We start from the raw sequence: 25,078 nt of genomic DNA, 5'->3' as shown, positions 1-25,078 counted from the left end.
TACAGCTGCTATTTACAGCATATTTATATATACACACCATGATAATGACTCTGTGTATTGATGCAATTTAAAAATCATCTAAATATTACTGTTTTTTCAAGTGTTCCTATTTAGATTGCCATTTGTATTTTTCTGATAACTACAGAGTTCTTATGTTGTTAAACTAATAACACTAAGAATATTTTATATACTAATATGTCATCGATAAGTTCTAGGTTTTGTTGTGCTTCTTGTGACTGCTCATTTTCTGTTAAAAGTAATTTATATAGACACATAAGAAATTTTCATTCTGAACATAAGTTGGAAACTTATAATGAAAGAGATTGTACTCTGTGTAATGAAAGATTTACTTCTATGAAAGAGTTGCATGACCACATAGATTCTGTCCATACAGATATAAGGTTAAATTTTCAGGAACTTATTTTTCATTCTAAATCTGAATTCGAAAATTGGAAAGAAGATGTTGAAAAAAGTAGTCAGTCCTTTTTTTGCCAAACGAACGACTAAACGTTTGGCAGATGGGACAATTCTTAGTTATTTCTTATGTAATAGAAGTGGTTCATGTAAAATAAAAACTGACAGAATACGTCACATGAAATGTGGAGGTTCAATTAAAATAGGGAAAACATGTCCTGCTGAAATAAAAGTGTCAGATAAAGAGATCGGGGATATTTTTGAAATTAAAGTTAGTTACCAATCAGTGCATGTTGGTCATAGGCATGAAGTTGGGAAATTGCCGCTCTCAAAAACTGAAAAATCTAAATTAGCAGGTATGATGCAGCAAGGTATTCCAAAAGAAAAGATTTTAATGTCCATTCAAAGTAGTTATTCACCAACAAAAAGAATTGGTGTTACTCACTTAAAAGATTTACAAAATATTTCTAGAGGTATTCAGGTAAATAATGAAATTGTTTTTGACACTAATGATGCAGTATCGGTGGACTTAAAAGTCCAGAAAATGAAAGCTGAATCTGGTTGTCCAATTTTGTTGTACAAGAAAGTTGGTGACGAACTGCCAGGTTTTCAAGGTGTATCAAGGGATGATTTCCTTTTAGGGGTTATGAATGGTGCCCAACTTAGGTTGCTGGAATTAAACAGCAGCTGTATTATGATAGACTCTACTCATGGTATGAATCAGTATGGATTTCAATTAACTTCTGTACTTGTCAATGATGATAATCATGAAGGTTTTCCTGTTGCTATTTTGTATTCATCAAAAATAACAGCACAAACTTTTATACCATTTTTTTCAGCTATTAAAGATAGAGTTCCTAATCTTAAACCTAAGGTTTTCATGTCAGATGATGCTCCGGCATTTTATAATGCATGGTGTCAAGTTTTTGGTTAAGTTGATAAGTGTCTTTTGTGTAGCTGGCATGTTCGCAGAGCATGGAATAAAATCTTATCTAAAATAAAAAACAGTGACTTAAGGTTAAAAATTGCAAATGAGTTAGTGCAAATAATGCACGAAATTGACATAGTGTCTTTCAAAAGAATTTCGGATATCTTTGTCACCAGCTGTTTGTCTAATGAAGAAACAAAAGCTTTTGGAGAATATTTCTACCAAAATTATATGTCTCAGCCTGAGAAATTGGCCTATTGCTATCGAATTGGATTAGGGGTTAATACAAATATGAAAGTTGAAAGGTGGCACAAGCAGCTTAAGTATGAACATGGTAACGCAAAGGTGATAAAGAGACTAGATTATTCTTTATCTTTGGTGTTAAATGCTATTGCAAGGAAACTGATGAATCGTGCAATATCTTTAGAACGTCATAAATTGACAACTAGGGTCACAGAAATTCGTAAGCGACACAGACAGAGTATGAGTATGCCTGAATATCAGGTAATTGAAATCGAGCCTAAGAAACAGTGGTCAGTTTCGAAGACTGTTATTTCAAGAGAAATTACATTTTATGATGTTCGGATTCATGATCCTTGTGCATGTAGCATAAGGTGTGATGACTGTAATATTTGTATTCATGCATTCTCCTGTACTTGTATTGATTATAGTATCCGTTTCAGTATTTGTAAGCATATTCATCACGTATGTCAAAACCAGGTAACTGAAGTTCAGAGATCTGGTGTGACAGAAAATGATGAGTTTCATTCAGATAATTTGGTAATTGATGTGACTGAGAGGGATTCCAGGCATGCCAAAGATATAAGGTTAAATTTTCAGATAAGGTTATCTGAATTCCTGTAAGCAGGAATCGATTCGATATATAGCATCCAGGAATATCATTCACTAGGCATGCAAAAGGAAAAGAAATGGAAAGGCAAGCAGATTTTTTGTCCATTTTTGTTTTATGCACTTTTAGCATGAACAACTGTTTGTAATATTTATAAAAAAAAGTACATGCATAGCTATTGGGCTCCCACCAGCGACAAAGGCCCCTGAACACTAGCACTTCAGTCCCGGGTTCACGTTCCGATGAACAGGCTGGCTGCAAGGGCGTTTTCGTGTTTTCCCCATGTGTAACGTGGGTACGAGCCAAGTTTCCCTTGAAAAGTCCTCTACGGGGCATCTCTTCATCCCAGCTTATTATTATTGGAAAAAGGCACTCTAGAAGTCCATTTGTTAATAAAATTAAAATCTTTAATGTTGAAGTTCCGCTTGTGAACAAAGCTACTTATCTTGGAGTTATTTTAAACAATAAATTAACATGGAAAGACCACATCCAGAAAGTAAGAGGCAAAACTGTTGCGGCTATCAAAGATCTTATTCCTTTAATCGGAAATAATTCAAAACTCGACCTACGCAGAAAAAGACATATTTATACTGCCATTATTCGGCCTATCTTTTCTTACGCGTCTCCTGCCTGGGCGACTTATTCGAAAAATGATATCAAGAAGTTGCAGATCACACAAAACAAATTTTTAAGGCAAATCACCAATGCTCATTTTTATGTTTCCAATGAAACTCTGCACAGAGACTTAAAAATAGAGAATGTCGAGAACTTTCTCCATAATGCAAATAGGAAATTTTTTGATAAGGCGAGAAACTGCTCGTACATGAAGCACTTCAAAGTTTTCGACTACACTGTATTCCCAGAAGATAGTAAAATCAGACCGTTAGCTGCCTTCCTTACCAGGGACACTAACTTTCCTACTTAGCTATCTTTCATGAAACTTCATTTTTGTATATATTGTACATAAATTGTCGTATTATAACTCGTTTTATTTTGTATTTTGTATTGTATTTGCTCACTTTTGTTTTTTCCGTATGTATTACCTTATTGGTTTTTATTAATATTTCACGATTTATCATAACATACCTATCAGGAATAATTTTACCATGACACTTCACACATTGCTGCCTCTCCTGGTCTTGGGCTATTGTTCGTTACTCTGTTTGTGGCGTCATGTAGTCACCCCCTCTTCTTTCATTTCCTATTGCCTCCTATCACTCGGCCCAGACACTGTTTATGTCTTGTGCCCAATGGGCGTATTTGTCATGAGCCGGACACGTTGCATCACATGCAATATTTCGGCATAAATTATAATGAATGAATGAATGAATGAATGGGGCATCTCTTCCCTTTTCGTGTAATGCCTAATGGCGGAGCATGTAATAAATAAAGACATACATCTAAAGAGCTGAATTCCGTAACTTGTCAGTGCTCCCTGGTTCGTTATAAATATTCAAATTTGTGTTGAGCTTAAAAAAAAACTCTCATATAAATTCTCATCAATGTGCATGATTTTATTCTGTCAGCCTCTCACCGGGTTTTTCAAAATTCCGAGTAGAATATGCTCTACTTCCAAGTTTGACCGAGAATGACTCGATAGTTGGTTTTGTTTTTCAAAGTTCATTCATATGCTGTTTACTATAATATTTCGTGTTAAAGAACTTTTCTCTAAAGAACTTCTGTGCTGATTTTGGTAATCGCTTAACGCTTACGCGCAAATTTTTCTTCAATTAACCAGTGAAAGCAGTACTTGTCAGTCTCACAACACTAATAGCTGTATTTCTTTCTTAACGCTTATGCGCAAATTTTTCTTCAATTAACCACTGAAAGCAGTACTTGTCAGTCTCACAACACTAATAGCTGTATTTCTTTCTCGCCAGTTGTCTTATTTATGTCACATATGGGAAAAAAATAAAAATATCCCTTTCGGCCAAACCCGTTCGCAAAAAATCACGTTATCACTATTCAGCAGTGACGTTATCAGTTTGGATACGAACGAGGAATACTAAGAACAAATGCTTCTGGGAATCGTACCCAGTGTATATCAATAACTTCCTTATTATCAGTAAGTTAATGAACAATGGTTTATCAATAACTCTCTCCCTTATTATCAGTAAGTTAATGAACAATGGTTTATCTTTTGCTTATACATTAAATAACTTGAAATGCATATCAACACTAATTGTCTCTAATTACAAGCGTAGTGCAGATTTGCTCCGCTGTACGGGAATAGAACATTGTAATGAAGCGGTCCTAAGGGGAACTGGCGTAGAGTTGTACGGTTTTCCTTATTTTGCGTAACAAATTTATTTTAAGTTTGATACCTGTACTGAACTTCTCAACTTCCCCTCACATTCTCTCGCCAGGATGTAAATTTAAAGTTAAGTCAAGTGCGTATTTAAACGGGTAAATCTCTGAGTTTATTCAGAGCCAAAATCTCTAATATTAACTTAGACCCCAATTCTATATGGAAAATCATTAAAAACTTGAAGAAGCCTTGAATCCAAAATCGGCCCCTCAAGGATGCACAAAGATTAGTCTATTCAAACTCTGAGAAGGCAGATCTTTTTGCCAACCACATTTCTGAACAGTTCAAACCCAACACCCAGCCGTCTAATCAGGAATCGGAAAATGAAATTACCAATTTTGTGGAAAAGTGGATTATGTCGCCGGCTCCTCGCAATACTCCCAAATTTGCTTCTCAACTGAAAATTAAAAATATTATTAGATCGCTTAATCGGAAGAAAGCACCTGGGATTGATTGCATTAATAACAAAATGCTGATTAATATACCTGACAGTTTTATTAGTAAGATTACCAGCATCCTGAATGTCTGCCTGCAAAATTCGTACTTTCCCAACTCATGGAAACACGCACTTATTTTCCTAATTCAAAAACCCGGAAAACCACATGATAAACCTTCAAGCTACCGACTCATAAGCTTACTGTCTGCTCTCAGTAAAATCCTAGAAAGAATTATCTATAATCGCATTAAGGATTACCTCAGCGTAATAACTTCAAACATGTGGATTCCGTAAGGAACTGTCCATAACAACACAACTTGTGAGAATCACAGAATTCATCGGAAGCGCGCTGCACAATAAAATGGGTACTGCCATCCTGACGCTAGAAGTGGTCAGAGCTTTTGACTGCGTCTGGCGTACAGGTTATGGCTTTCGTCTATGGATGCCATTTTTGGCTTGCTGCAGATAAAACGATGATAGCTTAGCTCGATGATTTTTAACATTTTTATTTCACACTAGAAAAATGTATATATTTTAACACACGCTAATATTGTTTTCACCTGCTAATATTGTTTTTTTCTTCATTATTTATCTCATGTATGTTATCCACGTTATATCTGGTCATCAGGGCGTCAAGTAGAGTTTCTGATCATTCTTGGTGGTTTTAACTTTCTTGGCTTTCTTTTTGGGAGATTTGATAAAAACTTCTTTTCTAAATTTCTGCGATTTCGATGATCTAAAAGATTTATTCAAATCCGTGTCATCTTCCGTAGCATTCGAAAGTGTCCTAAAGAAGGACATATTTTAGTGTACCCGAGGGTACCTGCAAACCAGGACTTAAAAGAGAAGGGCCAGCTCATAGAGCTTTTCCCCCTGAAACAGGCAGCGGGGAGTGATGACGTAGCTATGATGACACTGAGCGCGGAGATGCAATTGTCAACATAGAAATTAGCGTTTTAAATCTGAAGAACCAGCGTTTAAAATGAGCTGTGTGTGAAAGATAGCTATAATTTGGAAGAGACAATGTTACTGCAGTATGCATTTTACACTGAACATTAAAAAATTTAATAGTACTTACTCAATTTTAAAATAACAGATAAAATGCGCTACTCTTAGCATAAAGTTCCTTTTTTTTTTTCCTTTAAATGTCTGTTTATTTCTACTCATTTCTTTATCTGCATGTTAACTAAGAGAACTGTACTACTGCTTCTAAGATAACTATAATAACAGCTATTTAAAATTAATCAAAAAACAATCTTAAATTAGCATGGTTTTCAAAATTTCTGCTAATCTAAGTTTGAGTTTCAGCCTAATTGTAATTTTACATTGGCATATTTTTCTCCCGATTCAATATAATAACATATATTTTTTTAATAATTTTGTAACTTAGGCTTACGTCAATATTACATTTAAATAAATGCATTAAGTTTGTTATCTTAATTTACACAAAACAACTTTAATGTTATACTATTATATTTTATTTAAATGCTAAGCTAGCACAAAATCGAATCAATAATAACACAGGATACAATAAAAATAACTTTAACAATAACTTAAATTAGTTCTCATTTGAAATATGCTTTACGCTGTTAACTTCTAAAATGTCATCTAGAAATATTTCAAATCAAAGCATATTATATATGCTTACTTGTACAGTTACAGTGCAACTACAAGTTGTTGAAATATTATTTATTGGCTACCACATTCGAAACAATTCACTTTTTTGCCTTTTGGGTTGCTTTTCTTTGGGAAAAAACATATCAGCGCCGGCGCAAGGTTATCCATCGACCGCCTGCAAAATAGCTGAAGTCGCCCCCCCCCTTTTTTTCTAAATTTTTGTATAGGAGAAGAAAATTTTGAAGAAAGCATTTGTTGAAATTGATTTTAACAATTTATTGAGAATAATTTATTTTTCTGCATTTTATATTTACAAATTTTTCTATAATTTCTTTTCCACCTATTTCTTTACAGATTTCTTTTTCAATGGCAATCAAAGCTAAATTTATGAGTCTTTCCTGCGATATACTTGAACGTAAATCTGTCTTGATCAATTTTAATTTGGAGAATGATCTTTCGCTACTAGCAACACTAACAGGAATGCTCAGTACGATCTTCAAGTTCGGGAAGCACAATTTATTTGACACAATTAAGTTCAAAATATCGAATGGGTCATTCATACCGGCTGTAAAAATGTCTTTCGAAGCTACTATTTCGTCATAGAGTTCTTCTGCGTTAATATCTTTATTGTCATCACACTGTAACAATTTTTCTAATTTATCACATTTTATTTTGAAATTTGCGTTATCGATTTCTGATAAATTACCCAGGAAACTAAAATTATCGCAGTGATTTTTCATTGCATCATATCTTTCGTTTAATGATGTCCAAGCAGTATCCAAAATTCTAAAAAAAAGATTCCTAAAATTTATTCCTAAAATTCAAAATATTAAGTTGTAAAAATTAATTTCACTTGACTTTTGTGTTTGAAATAAAAAGTGATATAAATATATGTCGATCGCCTTCGCTTGTGGCGTCACAAATCGATGGAGGAGGCCTGCAGATATCTAGTTGTCCTTGGGTGTAGCCCCAGAAGCCAACTTAATATTAAAAATTTAATAAAGTTTCTCAACGTTTAATGAAAATAACTGAATATAAAACTTCAGTTCTTTACTTCGGCCATCTCAGATGACGTGCCTAGGGTACTGCGATACTGAGATGTACTGTATTGTACTGGGTTTCTATTGCCGGAGCAATACTTCCCAGTCATGCAAGGAGTTCCATGCGGAGCCTGGTATTAGAAAATACCTGATTGAGTTTCCTTTGAGGGGAGAAATAACAGGGAGAAAAGGGGGTTACGGCGCAATTTTCGCCTGGGCTCAGGAGCTGACGCGAGCTATTTGCAACACTGGTCCAACCAAGACCAAGTCCAGGGTAATTACTCCAAAGTCCGTAAGATGCTCGTAGCCTGTGCTCGTAGCACTTCACTGTGATTGGTCGAAATCTAGATTGGAATCCTTGTCAGAAAAGATGATATGGAAAGATGCACACGGAGCGTCAGCATGGAGTACAGACGAGTAACACTTAATTATTGGCTTGCCTAATTGAGTGTGCAGCATAAGGTCGGATGAGCAAATCGTCCGGGATGATTTCGTAGCTCAGAATATACCCAAAGTTAGCTGTACTGTTGGTCTTTGCTTTCCTGAAAAAGTTTCCATTTATCTTGGATATAGTCCTTGATATAATCAATATGAAGGTCGCGATGTAAATCTTCATTTCTAATATAGTATGGGGCGTTAGTGATGGTTCTCAGGATCTTATTTTGCAGAACTTGGAGCCGATGAATTTCACTTGCCTTAGCACTTGCCCAGGCCGAGGAGGCATATATGATAACAGGCCTGACAATTGCTGTGAAAAGCCTTCTTTTGCGTGCAAGGTTTAATCCAGAGTCCTTAGAAAGTAGAGGGTAAAGCTTTTTCACAATGCCGTACGCTTTTCCACACACACTGTTTATGTGTGTATTCCAGGTAAACGATCGATTTAAAATGACTCCTAGGTATTTTGCCGTACTTACAGTAGGGACTGTTTTCCCGAAGAATGTAACATTACAGGTGAGGGGGTCTGTGGTCTTGAATTTTCTGATAACTAAAACTTTTGACTTCTCCGGGTTGATCTCAATTTTCCATCGTTGACACCATGCTTCAATATTAGGAATAATCTGCTGAATCTTTTCCAAGGCGTGGTTTGGTCGTCTGGACTTCGCGATGATGGCGGTGTCATCCGCGTAGCATGCTAACATAATATTAGGGTCTTGACTGAATTTTGGTCATTTACGAATTGAAGTCATTTACGTATAAAATATAAAATATTGCTTCAAGGATACTTCCTTGTGGGACACCAGTGTAAATTTGATGTGGGTTTGAACTGGAATCTCCTTGCCGCACTGAAAAAGTTCCGGAGTTCAAGAATGAGCTGAGGATGAAAATAATTTCCCGTGGAAAATTCAAATTGATGAGCTTAAAAATAAGTCCTCTATGCCAGACGCGGTCAAATGCGCCTAGGATAAGGTCCTCAAGCGGCTTTTTATATGCCTTTTGTCTTTCTGTACAAAAGCGTGCGCGAACCATGGACCTATAAGAGATAGACTAACCCAGTAGGCGGAGCGCGCGTCACCGACATGTCGGCAAGAATGAGTAGGGACGATCTGCTTAATTTTAACACTGAAATCTATGGCGTTTGTATCACATAACTCTTTTTAATTATTAAATGGGATATATTGTATAGTGATGAGATTATGAAAGCCACAGTTTTTTCCAAATAGGATTTAATCTATCTTATAAAAGCACTTTTTAACTGCATTTCGCGCATTTTTTTCCGCGTAATTCTTGTACAAACATCTTTATTTTGTTAAAACGGTAAAAATTCTAAGCACAAAATTCATGAACTTTATTTTGCGTAAAAATAAAGTAAAATTAAATAAGATTGATAGTACATGATGCTTTGAAATAAATAAGGTAAAATTAAACAAGATCTGATATTTTTTTTAATTTTTTTTTTTTAATTTAATGAACATTTTCAGGCAATGAGTTTCCAAACTATAATAACATTACAAAAACATCATATTTATTTAATTATGTGATCATTAAGTTATTAAAATTAAAGTGGATTAGTTACTTTAATAATTCATAAAATTCAGAGCATAAAATTTTCTGAGCTTAATGAAGGGAAAAAAAAAGATAAAATAAAATCTAGAAGTACTCAGATTTTATATTACGCCCAAAAGGAACCTTTATTTAAAGTTTTGTGTGTTATCTATATTTATTGAATATCATGTTCTTCGTAAACCACATACATTTGAATACAGCATATCTTTAGAATTTCCGCACTGGAGATAAAACTGTTATTTTCCGTACAGTGCTCGCTCGCTTTGAACTCGTTGAGTTTGTTAATAAAAAATTTGCTAAAGTTTTACAAAATATGAAATAGATTAAAACAAATTCGAAATTCGGCCGTCCAGATGCCCATGGGGTGGAGGATTACATTATTCAAAATTTGATGGCTCTAGATACTGTCGTTTTTGTCACAGTGCAAGAAACATACATGTATTCATGCAGATTCTTCATTATTTAATTTCTTTACATATAATACAGGGCGATAATATTTGGTAACAACAATTTGCAAGGAGACACGGACACTTATAGTAAAACAGCGCAAAATTCCGCTTCGAAACTAACAGCCTTTCTAAGCTACCACCGCTTTGGGCTAACAAATTAAATTAACAGTAAATAAAAAAATGTTATACAGAACTAAAAATAAATTTTACAAAATAATCGCTATAAAATACAAGCAAAATTAATTAGTACGGTTAAATACAATTTTAATATTAGAATTAAATGTATAAAAAACTTTTAAGGAGTCAAAAGTGTTTATCACTGTGATATATTATGAAATATAATTGAAATAAAATTCCTTTATAGAAATTATGCTATAATACTCATCTATAATTTAAAAAAAGCAGCACAATTTAGAATTTTAAACAAAACTTTCAAAAATTCGTTTTTAAATATTTTAGTACTTTTTACTTATTTACATCAATAAAAGCATGAAAATTGCAAGAGAAAATTGCTTGTTTGAAATTTTCTATTAGTTCAGATTTAAAATATGTTTTTCTAAAAGAAGTAGTTACAAATTTCCTTACAACATAGGAAATGCTAAAAAATTATCCAGCCCTGAAACCATGCAATAGCTTTATAATTATTTGGAACGTTAATTATGCTTGATAAATATGCTAAATTTTTAAAAATCAATCTCAATTTCAAAAATAAAAGTATGTAGAAATTCTAATTTGTGAAATGAGGCGCTACAACCAGCTTTTTCTTGACAATTATACACGCTGCAATAGGCAACCAATGTTAAATTTCTGCAAGTCGTCCCTACTCCTCCGGATGTGATCAAGGTGACAGCCAGCAGGGAATCAGACGAAGGAGAAAACCCGTTTGGGTTTGTCTATTTCTTATAAGGTCCATGGCGCGAACACACCATAATTGGGGAGTCTAGTCATTAAATAAATTGTATAAATGTTGAGAATTTGGACTTAGACTATAAACACCGGCAACCTCCTCCCCCCCCCCCGAAATAGAAAATAAACTCTCTATACAAGTGTCCAGATAGCGAAATATCCAGCTATCTGTCGAAAACCGAAATTACCGGTATTACAACAGCACCCACATTACAATAACAATAGCTCACTAGTTTATAAAATAATATGATCGGTGATAAAAATATAACAACCTGGCAACTAGGTACCTAATCGCCTTTTATAAATTGCCGTGCCGTACACTTAGTACACCAGCTAGTGTGCTCCTGTCTGCCTCGAGTATTGCTGATTACTTGAACGATGAATATCTATCGTATTGTTTAAGGCGTCTTAGGGTAGGTTTCAGTTTTTATCTTGCTTACATTCTTCTGCGTGTTTGGACAACTGAAAACTATACATCAGCGTAAGTTTTTAATAACCATGGAGTTTAATACTGTGCTATAACTACTATTTCTTTAACTATAGGTATATTAAAAATCAATAACCAGGATGAGTAAGAAGGAAACGAAAGGCACATATATTTAAATATGATTGTAGGCAAATGGTAATAATATTACAACTCACTTATGTAGTAATTCTTGAATACTTTGTAAAGTTTTTTTTTGGGGGGAGGGAAAAAACACACTGGTCCGCGAAATTTTTTCGTAGGTTTTACCGGTGAAAAAGGTTGAGAAGCACTGCTCTATAGAGTTTTGCGTTTTCGTCCATGCAAAATCTTGCCCTTCCCTCCAACTCCCGTGAAGAAAATGAAAAGTTGGTGCCTGTGTTCATTCTTACATATGGCAAAATGGCAAATTTTCCCTGAAAGAAAGGGCTAATCCGTTCCCCCCTTCCCGTCCTCACAGAAATTTTCAAGAAAAAAAACCCGTATTTCACTGTATACATTTTAAATAAAAATATAATATAAACGATAAAATAAGGATAAATATAAATTATATTAAGTAAAATAAAATAAGAACGTACTTCATCAAATGGACTTTTCTTTTCCAATAGTAGTAAGGTTATTGTGCATCGAAAATTTTCTTCGCCAACCACTCAGTGACTCAGTAAATACGAAAATGGAATATCCCTGACGATTGACGGATGGCTGACAAGGCATTGATGGATGAGCTGGAGGGGAAAGGTGGGGAGGGGCAATACCTTCTGTTAGGAGGTGTTGGGAGGGGGCGCGGACTCCCATGGTCCCTGTCCTGTGTAAGCATTCAAGGAACATTCCCCGATAAATGCACATTCTTTTGCATTAAAAAAAAAGTGCTCTGTGTCGTTCGCTGGTCGGCGCCCTTCCCTTGGTCGGCGCCCGTCTGCAAAGGAGGCCTTGCGGGCCCGCTTCCGGCGGCCCTGAAACATATGCATTTCTATTTAAGAAACGTATTCTTCAGAGCTCTTATGACAATGCAACGTGAAATATCTTCACTAGTCCACCTGATTTTTTCCTTCGCTTCTAGCAATGCGTTAATCTGCGTCTTTGTAAAAATATGCTTTAGACGTTTTTCGAAATTCTCCGATCTGTGCTGTTTTTTCCTAAATTTCGCTGTTTGAGATTTTAATTTCTGAATTTCCAGTACAAATTTCTTTCTAGATATCGTCCACCATCTTTGTCGCTGAGCAAACATTCTTTAAAATTTTTCTTTTCTCTATTTTTCAATATTTTATTACAATTTTCTAAGGATATTATTTTGTTCTTCAAATTATCAATACATTCTTGTTTATCTGTACACTTAGGTCATTCAGAGATATTGTAACTTAGGTGTGGTGTGGTGTATTTAATTATGGCAAAGCACACTAGGGCTATCTGCCTAAGGGGAGAGATGCCTTCGTGGAGGACTTTCTAAGGGAAACTGGCTCGTATACACGTTACACATGGGAAAAACCACGAAAACACCCATACAGCCAGTCCATTCGCGAGATTCGAACCTCGGACCGAACTACCAGTGTTCAGCGACTTTACCGCTCGGCCGCTGGTGGGCCTATTGTGACTTAGGGCTTTGTCACTTGTGAATTTTATTTCAAAATCATTCACATTTGATTTATTATTGTCAGCTTCAATTTCGTTCTCGGCCTCAGAATAAATTAATTCGTGTAGTCTTTCAAAAGCACTCTGTATTAGTTTTCTTTTCAAATGTCTCCGATTTCTTGATGTTATTTCGTTTACTGTACACGATAAATTTACTTTCTCACAGTATTGCATTTCAACAGTTTCTTTTGCGGCAATCCAAGCAAGCGATTTCTCATGTCATCTTCATAATCACCGCACAGAAAATGTTCGCCGCAAATTCTTGCTTTTTTCACATTAATAGAATCCTGCCTTCAACATTTATGTATCCATTCTTTCGACAAAAGCAAATTGTCCTTTGGGAAAGCATGAAATACAATATCTCTTCCTTTCGTATTTCTATAAGTGTTACGGCACGTTGCTACAGCACAAGAAGCCATATTACATAAAGGATAATTTAAATATAGAATTTAAAAGGAAAACTGAAATAAAAGACATTAAAAAAAATCTTGGCCTTGGAACAGCAGATCATTTAGACTTTTTTAAGTAAAAGAACTGATGAATATTTGGTTTCTTGACTGAATTTTCTGCAGTGGAGTTGACACTTTATTTCTGCCATTCCAGTTAGAAAATTTATTCTTTTTCAGCAAATGTTGCCCGGGAGCTGCACATGGTATAGAAAACTGACTAAAACTATATATATAAATACACAAATTATTAAATATTTGCATTATTAGAAAACAAATATGTATGATTAAAATTAATTTGGGATATGCGACCTCCAGAAAATCGTCTCGCAATTGAATGAAACTACAGTTTTTAAACGCGCGAAATCAGAGCAGGTGCAACACAGATACGTCAGATTACTTTCAGTTTACCCAGGGCCGCCGCTAGGGTGATGGCCGCCTGTGTGCCCACATAATTTTCGCCGCCCCCCCCTCCTCTAGAGTACAAAATGAAGATCGTTGGAATGGAATACAATTTATGTAAATTTCTACGGTTTTCCAAAGAATAATTTTTCAGCAAATTTGTCTTAAAAATATTTGTTTTCAATTATAAAACTTCAAAACTCAATGTCTTAATATAAAATAGAGATAATTTTTAACGAAATCGTTTTAAAAATATAAAGAAAAATTAGTAAAATTGTGGGAACTAAATCAAACGGGTTTTTAAAAAAAACTTACCTTATAATGGTGAAAAAAAGAACCTGGGAGCTTTAAAACACTTCTCAAATTGTTTTTAGGATAAAAGTTAAAATTGCACTCTCCGAGATTTTGTTTCCGAAAAATTTTTTAACACATTATTAAGGTCTATGGTATCGCACAATTCGTGTTCAATAGAAAGAGTTGCCAAAGCCGATAATCTTTCCTGACTCATGGATGATCTAAGATAGTTTTTTATCAACTTGAGCTTGGAGAATGAACGTTCTCCAGTTGCAACAGTGACCGGTAAGATCAAGAAAATTCTAATTAGTACGGTTAAATTGGGAAAAAATGACGATAAATTATTTTCTAGTATGTATTCAAGAATTCCAATTGTATTCATATTAGTTTTAAGATGGGGTTGCATAGCTTTAATTTCTTCGAATAATTCCGCCCCGTTAATGTCGCTATGATTTAGCTTCTTGTCTGTCAAGGCTAGTTCCGCTTCGGCACAGTGGTCTGTTCCGCTTCGACACAGTTCATTGTCTTTAAGGTCGCCATATTCGGGTATATTATATAAAATTTTAAAGATGTTAATATGTTGGTATAATAATTGAAATCTCTCATTTATAGCCCCAATTGTTGCATCCAAAATTTTAAAGTAAAAGTTGACTTTAAAAGAACTCTCTGGATCTAAAATGCTTTCATTCTCGTGTTCGTAATCAAAATTTCTTTTTCTTCTTCCAATGCGTTTTGCTGCTGGATGAAGAAATTCTGCTTCTAGTTCAACTTCGGCAGCAATTTGTTTTGCAGCATCCATAAATATTTTGAAATGTTCGTCACATCTTATTTCAACAAAGTAGTCTTTTAAATTTTCTAGGGCTTCGGCTGAAGATTTAATGTTTAATTTTGGACTTTGTAAAAGTTTACTCACTACGTTGACTTTATTAAGAATTGCATGCCAGATTATTGTTGAAAATATAAATTTAAAGGTACTGATTTTTTTACCCAGTGACTTTGCCAAAGTTCTCCTAGTTATATCCCTAGTTGCATCATCTTTTCCGATCCAATTGCTTTCGCTCGCACTTGGTTTCAACTACACAGAGTTATTACCAAAAGTTCAGAGTTGCCAAAGGCCAATCACGGTAGTAAAATAAAAGAGATGTACATTATGTACATCTGTCACCCGGAGGCGTAAAAAACTTTCAGAGCTTGGGACTGGCATTCCTGGTCGTGGTGGCAGATGTTGCATTCAAAAATAACAAAAGTCGTAATTATAAAACACACAAAAAAGCTGAAAACTATTTACATAGATACAACTACCAAGACGGGTTGTGATGTATGGTGCGGGGTCTTTTGACCACATATTCAACAGTAGGGTCATAATCGCACAGGCTTCTAATAGAAGCGTAGGAAGAGGTTCTAAGGCTTTCAAAGAAATTATGTGAAGTGATCACAATTTGTTCATACATGGCCTTCACATTCAGATCCTCCTGAATTTGAGAGTTCCTCACAAACCACGGTGAGTTCACAATCGCTCTAAGTATTTTATTTTTTATTATGTCTAGTTTAGCACGCTCAGTCTTGTTAGCTTTCGCCCATGCTGGCACTGCGTATAACATAATCTGTCTGATTAAGGACAGATACAGTGTTCTTTTGATTTTTATCGATAAGTTAGACTATAGGAGTCAGCCATCGGAACTGTATCGTTTTTAATTTTGATATCAGTATTAACAATTACATTCTGCCTGTAGCGTCTGTAAAGCACAACACAGCATTTACTAGAATTTAAATTGATTTTCCAATCTTCGCACCATTTCGTAACGATATTTACTTTGAATTGCAGTTTTTCTATTGCAAGAGGCGGGCTGACAGAATCCGTAAGTACGACCGTGTCGTCGGCGTATTTTAGAATCTTGGAATCCAAGGGATTTGGGAGGTCATTTATAAATATATTGAAAAGACAGGGAGCGAGGACTGCTCCTTGCGGGACACCACTGTAGGAAATTGCATTTCCACACTTTACTTGGAATGTTCTACGGTAAAGATATGAGATCATAAGTTGAATAAAGCTGACCGGGAGCAGGAAATTGCTGAGCTTATGGATAAGCATCTTTTAATTCTGCTAGAGCATCATATATTTCACCTAATTGTGTTTTAAGTGGTGTGATTGCTTCTATACGACTTTCCCATCTTGTATCTGATAATGGCTTTAATGTAAGTTTCGGAATATGCGCTAATAAAATACTCCATCTATAATTTGATGCTGAGAAGTAAACGTACAATTCCTGAATTAAGTAAAAAAGAAAAGAACTGTTTCGAAGCTTACTTTAGCAGCGTCGTTCACAACAAGATTTAAACTGTGAGCTATACAAGGAATAAAAAATGTACGGGGACAAGCCTCCAAAATTTTTTTCTGTAGTCCTCGCATATTAGCCCCATTGTCATAACCTTGTCCACGTAAATTATTCATATCCAGTTTTAGCTCTTGAAGATTTTTTACTATAAATTCATATAATCCTTAACCAGTTGTATCTGTAATTGGGCAGAATCCCAAGAAATGTTCATAAATCTTAACTGGTGGGACGCAAGGAACACATCGAATTATAACAGTTATTTGTTCAGTATGTGAAATATCTGGGGTACAATCTAAAATTATAGAAAAATATTTTGCCTCTCGTATTCTGTCTAATATTTGTTCTTGTATAGTTGTTGCCAATAACTTAATCATTTCGTTTTGGTGTTCCCAACCTAGATAGAGAGGCGCATTTTTGTAATTTTTGGATTGTATTCTACGTAAATGTTCGGAAAGAACTGCGTCAAATTTGGAAATCATTTGAGTCAATTGAAGGAAATTACCATTATCTGGCTGAAACAGTTTTTGTGGAACCCCTAAAGGCCAAGCACTGACGAGATAAATATCTGACAATAAGCATCAATCTTTCAATAACGGCACGCCAATGATTTTTTCCAGTTCGTATAATCGCTGATTGGACGACTCGATTGTCGTACCCTTTTTCGGTGCTACACTCAAATCATGCATTTGTTTAGTATATTTAATGTGGATTAATCTGCTCTCATGCCTTTTCAAGATTAAAGATAACTGTTGCCAATCGTTCACTCCTTCTTTACCATATATACGCTCCTTTTTCTCTGTGACATCGGTGCAAAATAGTTTACATGGAGCACAGAAAACACTATTTAAAGATAAAGAATATAATAACCAAGGACGGTGGATTTTTTCACCATTGCTTAAAGTACGGTAAAAATATGACTCTGAAATTTTTTTATTTTGCTCATCTCTGGGAAATGCTATGTTTTGAACTTGACTTGGGAAATTTTCAATTATATATTGTACCTGACTGTAGGTTAGGTTTATAGGCCATTTACCAGGATCGTCAGAAACTAGGCAAAGAGCGTCGTCTTTTTCTAAAGATTTAAAAGTAGTTAAAGCATCCATGTCCTTACCTGTTTCAGTTGTCAGCTCTACGTTTTCCTTCTCCCATTCTTCCCTTTTCTCTTTTTCGTGATTATCAACATCATGATTTTTTTCAGTAAATGAAATGTCTTTCCCTGCTTCCCAGCACACTACAGATTCATCTCTTAGGCACCCGGTACCCACAGAAGTTGATGCACTAAAATTTACAATATTTACATTGTCATTATTACTTACATTTCTTGAAATTTCTGTTGTTGAATTGTCACTTATAATATCACTATTATCACTTCCAGTTTTCAAATATTTTTCTAAGGCACCGCTTTGTTGTTGCTGTTCTTCAAGCCTAGCTTTCCTCTTTTGTTTATATTGATAACCTGACAGTCTTTTAGTTTTTCTGGCAGACATTTTTAAGGGTCGAAAATGAAAACCTAAATAGTAGTATACAAAACTGCACTGAATCTACGCACGTTTTTGGTAAAAAGTATGTAAGTGTCAATGTAACAAAACGGTAACACTTTTTAAAGTACAAAGTACAAAAAGTCAGTATATTCATTAAAATATAACATCTTCACATCGCACACGCAAAATCGGCAAAACTATGCGATCGCACGGGGTTCTTTAAACTAAAATTAAAATTTGTTTCCTCACACTTGCAGTGGTCTATTCTTCGCATCTACTACAAATTTACAACGCAACTGTAAGAAAATTAAGGCGCAGCTAAATATATCTGCGCATGCGCTTGTTGATGTCTCCTTTTCGTCTGTCGAGTCAAAGAACATGTATTGTTAAGAAGGAAAGCTTCGCAGCAGCAGGAGTGGCTCTCTCCGAACGAAAAGGGACACAACTGCGCATGCGTGAAATATCTGTCGCCCAAAAGCCCCAAAGCTCGAAGCTGATGTCGAAGTTCGAACAGGTTCGACGGTCACGTTTATCAAGAGTGCTATCAAGCTGTGTGACTCCAATTTTTTTTTACTACATATTGACAGATATAAAATCAGACATCAAACCGCGATATGGATAACACAAGTTCAACTAGTAAAGCAAAAAAGCACGAAAATTCGAGTTTAAATTATCGCAAAAAGTCAAAGAACGATTCATCTTAACCCGTGTTCCTCAATTTCTTGTACACGTGGCGGAGGTGGAAAATCTTGGTCAGGTACATCACAAATCCCTTGGCGAATTGTCCCTCTTCTTTCTAGCGGCATAGAAGACAAACTGGTTTACATTACGTGTATGGAGCCTTTCCTTCTTTACTTAGACTTTCTTTGGTCGAGTCTCTAGGAGGGGGGGAAGAACGCCCTCCTCGTATAGGGGGAGTGCCATCTGTTTGCCACAGCAAGTATTAACCAACAATTGGTCATTTTCAGGAACTAATAACCCCAATTATTAGTTTGGTCCGCTGTAATATTTTTCAATCATCAATTCTTTGCTGCATCGGCGTATATTCCATAACCCAATAAAGAACAAAATTTGACGACTCAAGTGTTTATTTCCTTATGTTGTTACAATACTGTAATACAATACAAATTTGCGAAGACATAAGTTCGGCTTATTTTCGTTATTAAAGCTTGATGAGTTTATGTTTTGGAAGATTTATTTTCAATAAAACTCGGTGAGTATGATTTTTTGCTTAAAAATCGGCGGTCCGTGGCCGCCTCTCATAATCGGCCGCCTGTGTGTTTTGAACACAACGGACACATGGTAGCGGCGGCCCTGAACAACACCTCCTTATAGAAGGAGCCCTGAACCCCCTTCATGAGGCTCGCGTCGGCGAGGAGTAGAACAAAAGAATGACTTAGCCCCGTGTTTCCCAACGTCGGGCCCACGCCCCACAAGGGGGCAATGCGACTGTTAAGGGGGCATTTTGAAAATGGACTCGTCCAGAGTTTAAGGGGATAAAGGACGTTCTAAATATGTTTCATGAAGTCAAAATTTTTCGAAATTTCATTTTTTATTCCCCAAAATAAAGAAAAATGTAAGTGATGTAACGTAAAAAAAGTTTTTAAATTGCGGTGCATTTTAAATATTTTATAAAGAATTCTCGCTGTAGACATGGACATTTAAATGCTTTTAAAGGCATTTAAATAACTGACACATTATGCTTTCCAGACGTTTCTCGCACATTTCAGCCAACGAATTTATTTTATTTTTTACTATAGGAATGGCAACCGGTATATTATTCTTCCCTTGAATGGCAGCAGCAGCTGCTTTCAGCTATGTTTATATTGATCTTATATTTATTTTTTTCAGCCCTTAGTGAAATCAGGGGTGCAAGCAAGAAAAAAATGTTCGACGGTATTCGGAGGCATATTTAAAATTTGGTTTCATACCTGGTCCATTAAACGGTCAACTTTTGTCTTTTATGCCAATAATGCCTGACCAACAAATCAATGAAACTAGGTCGTCTTGAGGCACATTTGAAAGCGAAACATAATGCTGATATTAATTCAGATTTTGAATTATTTTCACACTTTAAGGAAAATTTTTGAAAAAAGAGTAATATTAAAGTCTCTATTTACTGCTCATAATGCAAATGTTAATCGTCCTCTTGAGGCTATTATCAAATTTCATTACTCATCGCTTAATCTGGGAAAAGCCGTACTATAGGGGAGAATTGAATCAAACCATCAATATCAGCATTGAAAACTGTTCTAGAAAAAGATGACAATGACGTTAAAGTTATGCCACTAAATAAAAATACTATTTGCAGAAGAAAGATTAAATGAGGATATTGAAACACGACTTGTTGAAAAGCTGAAAAAAAAAATTTCGGTACAAATGGGATGAACCAACTTGGAGAGACAGTGAGGCCGTACTTGTAACTTATGTAAGATATATTCATAAGTGGGATTTTGCCGAAGAAATGTTCTTCTGTAAATCATTAGAAAGCACCACTACCTCCTAAAATATTTATAGTAAGCTACAAAATTACTTAGATATAAAAAATATGGGTGTACTCCAACTGCGCTAATGAAACCCCCCGGGTCGAGCTATAGTCCAACTGCGCCAATCAAAATTTCTTTGCCCTGCTGCCTACAGGGTTACAATTTAACTTTTCGAAGCCAATAGTAGCCAAGAGGAAAACAAAAATAAATAAATAGAATTACATATCACAAGAACAAGTTAAAAATATTTAACAAGCAGGCTAATTACTTGAATAACAGTAGCAAATGCGAGAGCTAACAAAGAAAATAAAAGGTATTGGTGAACATACATATTAGCATTACAAACATCATTTATTATAACAATATCATAAATTAAATAATTATAAAGCATACAAATTATATTTTTAATAAATTACATCAATAATAGTCAAGATGTCTGAACTAGACTGGAAAATTTAATAGAGTGCAAAAAATTATTCCATATCCAAGTGTGCTAAAAATAATTTTTGTTAATTAAAGTAATCATGTAAATGCTTGCAGAAATTAAATTTAGTTAAATTTAAAAAAAGCTTAGCATGAAATCTATTATAACAACATTACTATGCATTTGGAGCACTGACGTATAAATTCTAAATAAATTAAAATTATTATGCTAAGAAGTTTTTCTAAGATTTATATAGGAGAAAGGAATAAGATAAACAATACTGCAAATTAATATAATCAATCAGGCCTCTCAATAAATAAAAGTTTATTTTTTAACCAAAAATTAAAAATTGGGATGCAAAAGTTTGAGTAATATACTTGGAAATATCTGAATATAATTAATTAGAAATGTATAATTAAATTAATAACAAGCTAATTAACAATATCCTTAAGCTTAATTTCATTCAATCTAAAACAAGCAATCGATCAGGCATCTGCATAACTGAAGTTTTAAGGCTATTTTACGTAGATTTGCGTATAAAATAAAAGTTGCACTTATGAAACAAGTCAATAATGTACTGATAGTCAACAGGAATTAAAATACAGTGGTTAAAAATATAACTACTTGTCAGAAAGCATGCAAAGTTGCCATGGCTAGAGAAATTGAATGATTATAGAAAATTCATAAAGTTAAGCGCTACAGTGTGAAAAGAAAATTTTGGAATAAAGATGTTAAGTAAATTAGATGGGGAAATAATCCTTAACTTATTGATATCCATATAAACTCTATGCTTTTGGGAAAATGTTACATATAATTTGCACCGAGGTATCAATCACCGAAACCGAGTTAATTTCTTTCCTTATTTTTTCTTATTAGAGGGATTTGTAAAAAGATATGCTAAGGTAAAGGTGAAAATTTTTGCAATATTTTTAAAGAATAAATTACAAAAGTATTTTTACGCTACATTTTTACACAGTAAATAAGTACAAAAAAAGAAAGAGCTGGGGGATCACTGGGACTAGAAACTCGGGTCGAACTACCAACGTTTAGTCACTTTTCCGCAAGACCCTTTGAAATTAGGCTGAACAATATATTAAAGAAAATAGAAGATACAGCACACATAAGAACAAGAGTGGGCTGAATTAGAGATTTACATGTTTAGTGAATGAGTTAAATTTACCTGTATGCCATTATGAAATATTAGGAATGTAGCATAAAAGCATGAGTGAAGAAGGGAATGGCAATCTAAATCATTTTAATCTAAATGTATATCATTATCAGTATCTGCTATTAATTTCATTACTGCTGAAAAAATTATAAATGAATTACATTATAAATCACATGAACTCGTTGCATTACAAATTAAAACAGTTAGAAATATTATTAGCGTGATTCAGCGACGATCTTTGTTAACAAATCATTTCAAATAATTAATTTTACAAATAATTCAGCCTGAAACTATGTTAGAAAATAAGCTGCATGCTGAAGGTTAAGCTTTACCAACGTGTTAGAAACATCTTCTGTTAACTAGAGTTATGATGCAAGAATTTGTAAAAATTATCATTTAAATATAAATTGGCATAAATACAATACAAAGTATATAAATTCTACATACATGAAAACTTGAGTACAGTGCAACAATATGTGAAAAAGGAATGGATTAAAAAGGGAACTGAAAATCCCAGGATACGAATATAAGGGAGTTTATTTATTTATTTTTTATTGTTAATTATGAAAATTCTGCTGACGCTCATAATTATTAATTTATTAATTAAATGTGTATTAGAAATCAAATGTATGCCAAAGTACATCAGGTGGAAAACAGAATAAATATTTAAACGTTTCTAGTATTAAAATATATTTTTTAGCACACGCCAGACTTCAAATTAATATTTATTTTACATGCACAATTTTTACAATATTGATAAACGAAAATAAAGGCTTGAAGTCTCAATAGAATGTCCCATTAATGGCGATAAACGACTTTTTGTAGCACCCAATCTTCTTGGAAAGAAATGGGGGACAGGAAACGTCGCGCAGTTCGTGGATTAGAAAAGAGGGGAACGGGGATTTTCGATCAAATTTGGCGCAGTTCGTACCCTACCAAAAATATACCAATAAAAAATATAATACATCTTGTACTGCAGATGGTGCTCCTAATATGATGGCTGAAAAATAAAATAAAGCAGGGAGTAAGAAAAATGGTTGCTTAAAATTGATTAAAGATGAGACCAATGCCAATGATTTGAAAATTTCGGAGTGCCTATGGTTCAAAACCATTTACCTCCACATCAGAATTACTAAAAGTGTGCAGAAATAGGAAAAATTTGGCATAAGTGATTTACTTGATGCTCAATAGAGGGAGCCACAGGCTCGAGAAAGCTTAGGGATAGAGATAAGAAAGTAAAAACTTAAGTATCATAATTTTTTTTATAAGTTTTTAGGTTTTTATAATTTTTTTGTATTTTATATTTTAAAATTTTTTGGTTTTTATAATTTTTATACACAATACAAACACTAAAGCAAAAAGCGGATAGGAAAGATTAAAGATGAGAATTCATTCATTCATTCATTACAAATTATGCCGAAATATTGCATGTGATGCAACGTGTCCGGCTCATGACAAGTACGCCCATTGGGCACATGACATAAAAAGTGTCTGGACCGAGTGATAGGAGGCAATAGGAAATGAAAAAAGAGGGGGTGACTACATGACGCCACAAGCAGAGCATCGAACTTAAAGCCCAAAACCAGGAGAGGCAGCAATGTGTGAAGTGTCAGGGTAAAAGTTATTCCTGATAGGTATGTTACGATAAATCATGAAATATTAACAAAAACAATAAGTTAATACATACGGAAAATACAAAAAGTGAGCAAAAACAATACAAAATACAAAATAATACGAGTTATAATACGACAATTTATGTACAATATATACAAAAGATGAAGTTTCATGAAAGATAGTTTAAGTAGGAAAATTAGTGTCCCTGGTAAGGAAGGCCGCTAATGGTCTGATTTTAATGTCTTCTGGAAATACGGTGTAGTCGAAAACCTTGAAATGATTCGTGTACGAGCAGTTTCTCGCCTTATCAAAAAATTTCCGATTTGCATTATGGAGAAAATTCTCGACATTCTCTATTTTTAAGTCTCTGTGCAGAGTTTCATTGGAAACATAAAAATCAGCATTGGTGATTTGCCTTAAAAATTTGTTTTGAGTGATCTGCAACTTCTTGATTTCATTTTTCGAATAAGTCGCCCAGGCAGGAGACGCGTAAGAAAAGATAGGCCGAATAATGGCAGTATAAATATGCCTTTTTCTTCGTAGGTCAAGTTTTGAATTATTTCCGATTAATGGAATAAGGTCTTTGATAGCCGCAACTGTTTTGCCTCTTACTTTTTGGATGTGGTCTTTCCATGTGAATTTATTGTTTAAAATAACTCCAAGATAAGTAGCTTTGTTCACAAGCGGAACTTCAACATTAAAGATTTTAATTTTGTTAACAAATGGACTTCTAGAGTGCCTTTTTCCAATAATTATAAGCTGGGATTTTTGTGCATTGATGGCAATGCGCCATTTTGTGCACCATTGCTCAATTTCTGGAATTTTATCCTGCAATTTAGAAATGGCAAGTTCTTGATTGTGAGATTTGTATGCAAGCGCCGTATCATCGGCGTAACATCCTAAATAAAAATTAGAGTCTGTGCAAATTTTAGGGAAATCAGAAACATAGAATATAAAAAGAATTGGTCCCAAAATTGATCCTTGAGCTACACCAGCATTGAGTCTTCTGGGATCAGAGTTGTCGTTACCAATATTTACGAACAATTTTCTGTGTTTAATAAAAGAATAAATGAGTAATATCAGATCTCTGTTAAAATCCAAGGATATAAGCTTGAGAATAAGCCCCTCATGCCAGACGCGGTCGAAAGCTTTCGCCACGTCTAGCATGAGTAAGGCGACACTCTGATGTTTAAAAAGTGCAGAACCGATGTATTCACATAGTCGGACAAGCTGCTTGGTCGTAGACAATTTCTTACGGAAGCCAAACTGTTCAGGAGGTATCTTATCCATGTAAGGCTCGATTCTCTTATAGATAACTCGCTCGTAGATTTTGCCCAGACCGGGCAGTAAGCTAATTGGTCTGTAACCCTCCGGGGAGGTAGC

This window comes from Stegodyphus dumicola, chromosome X1, assembly GCF_044657685.1.
Source record: "Stegodyphus dumicola isolate Sdum_Otavi_A_Nest chromosome X1, ASM4465768v1".
NCBI classification, from domain to species: Eukaryota; Metazoa; Arthropoda; class Arachnida; order Araneae; family Eresidae; genus Stegodyphus; species Stegodyphus dumicola.
The sequence above is the reverse complement of the archived record's forward strand: the minus strand, read 5'-3'. Positions refer to the sequence as shown.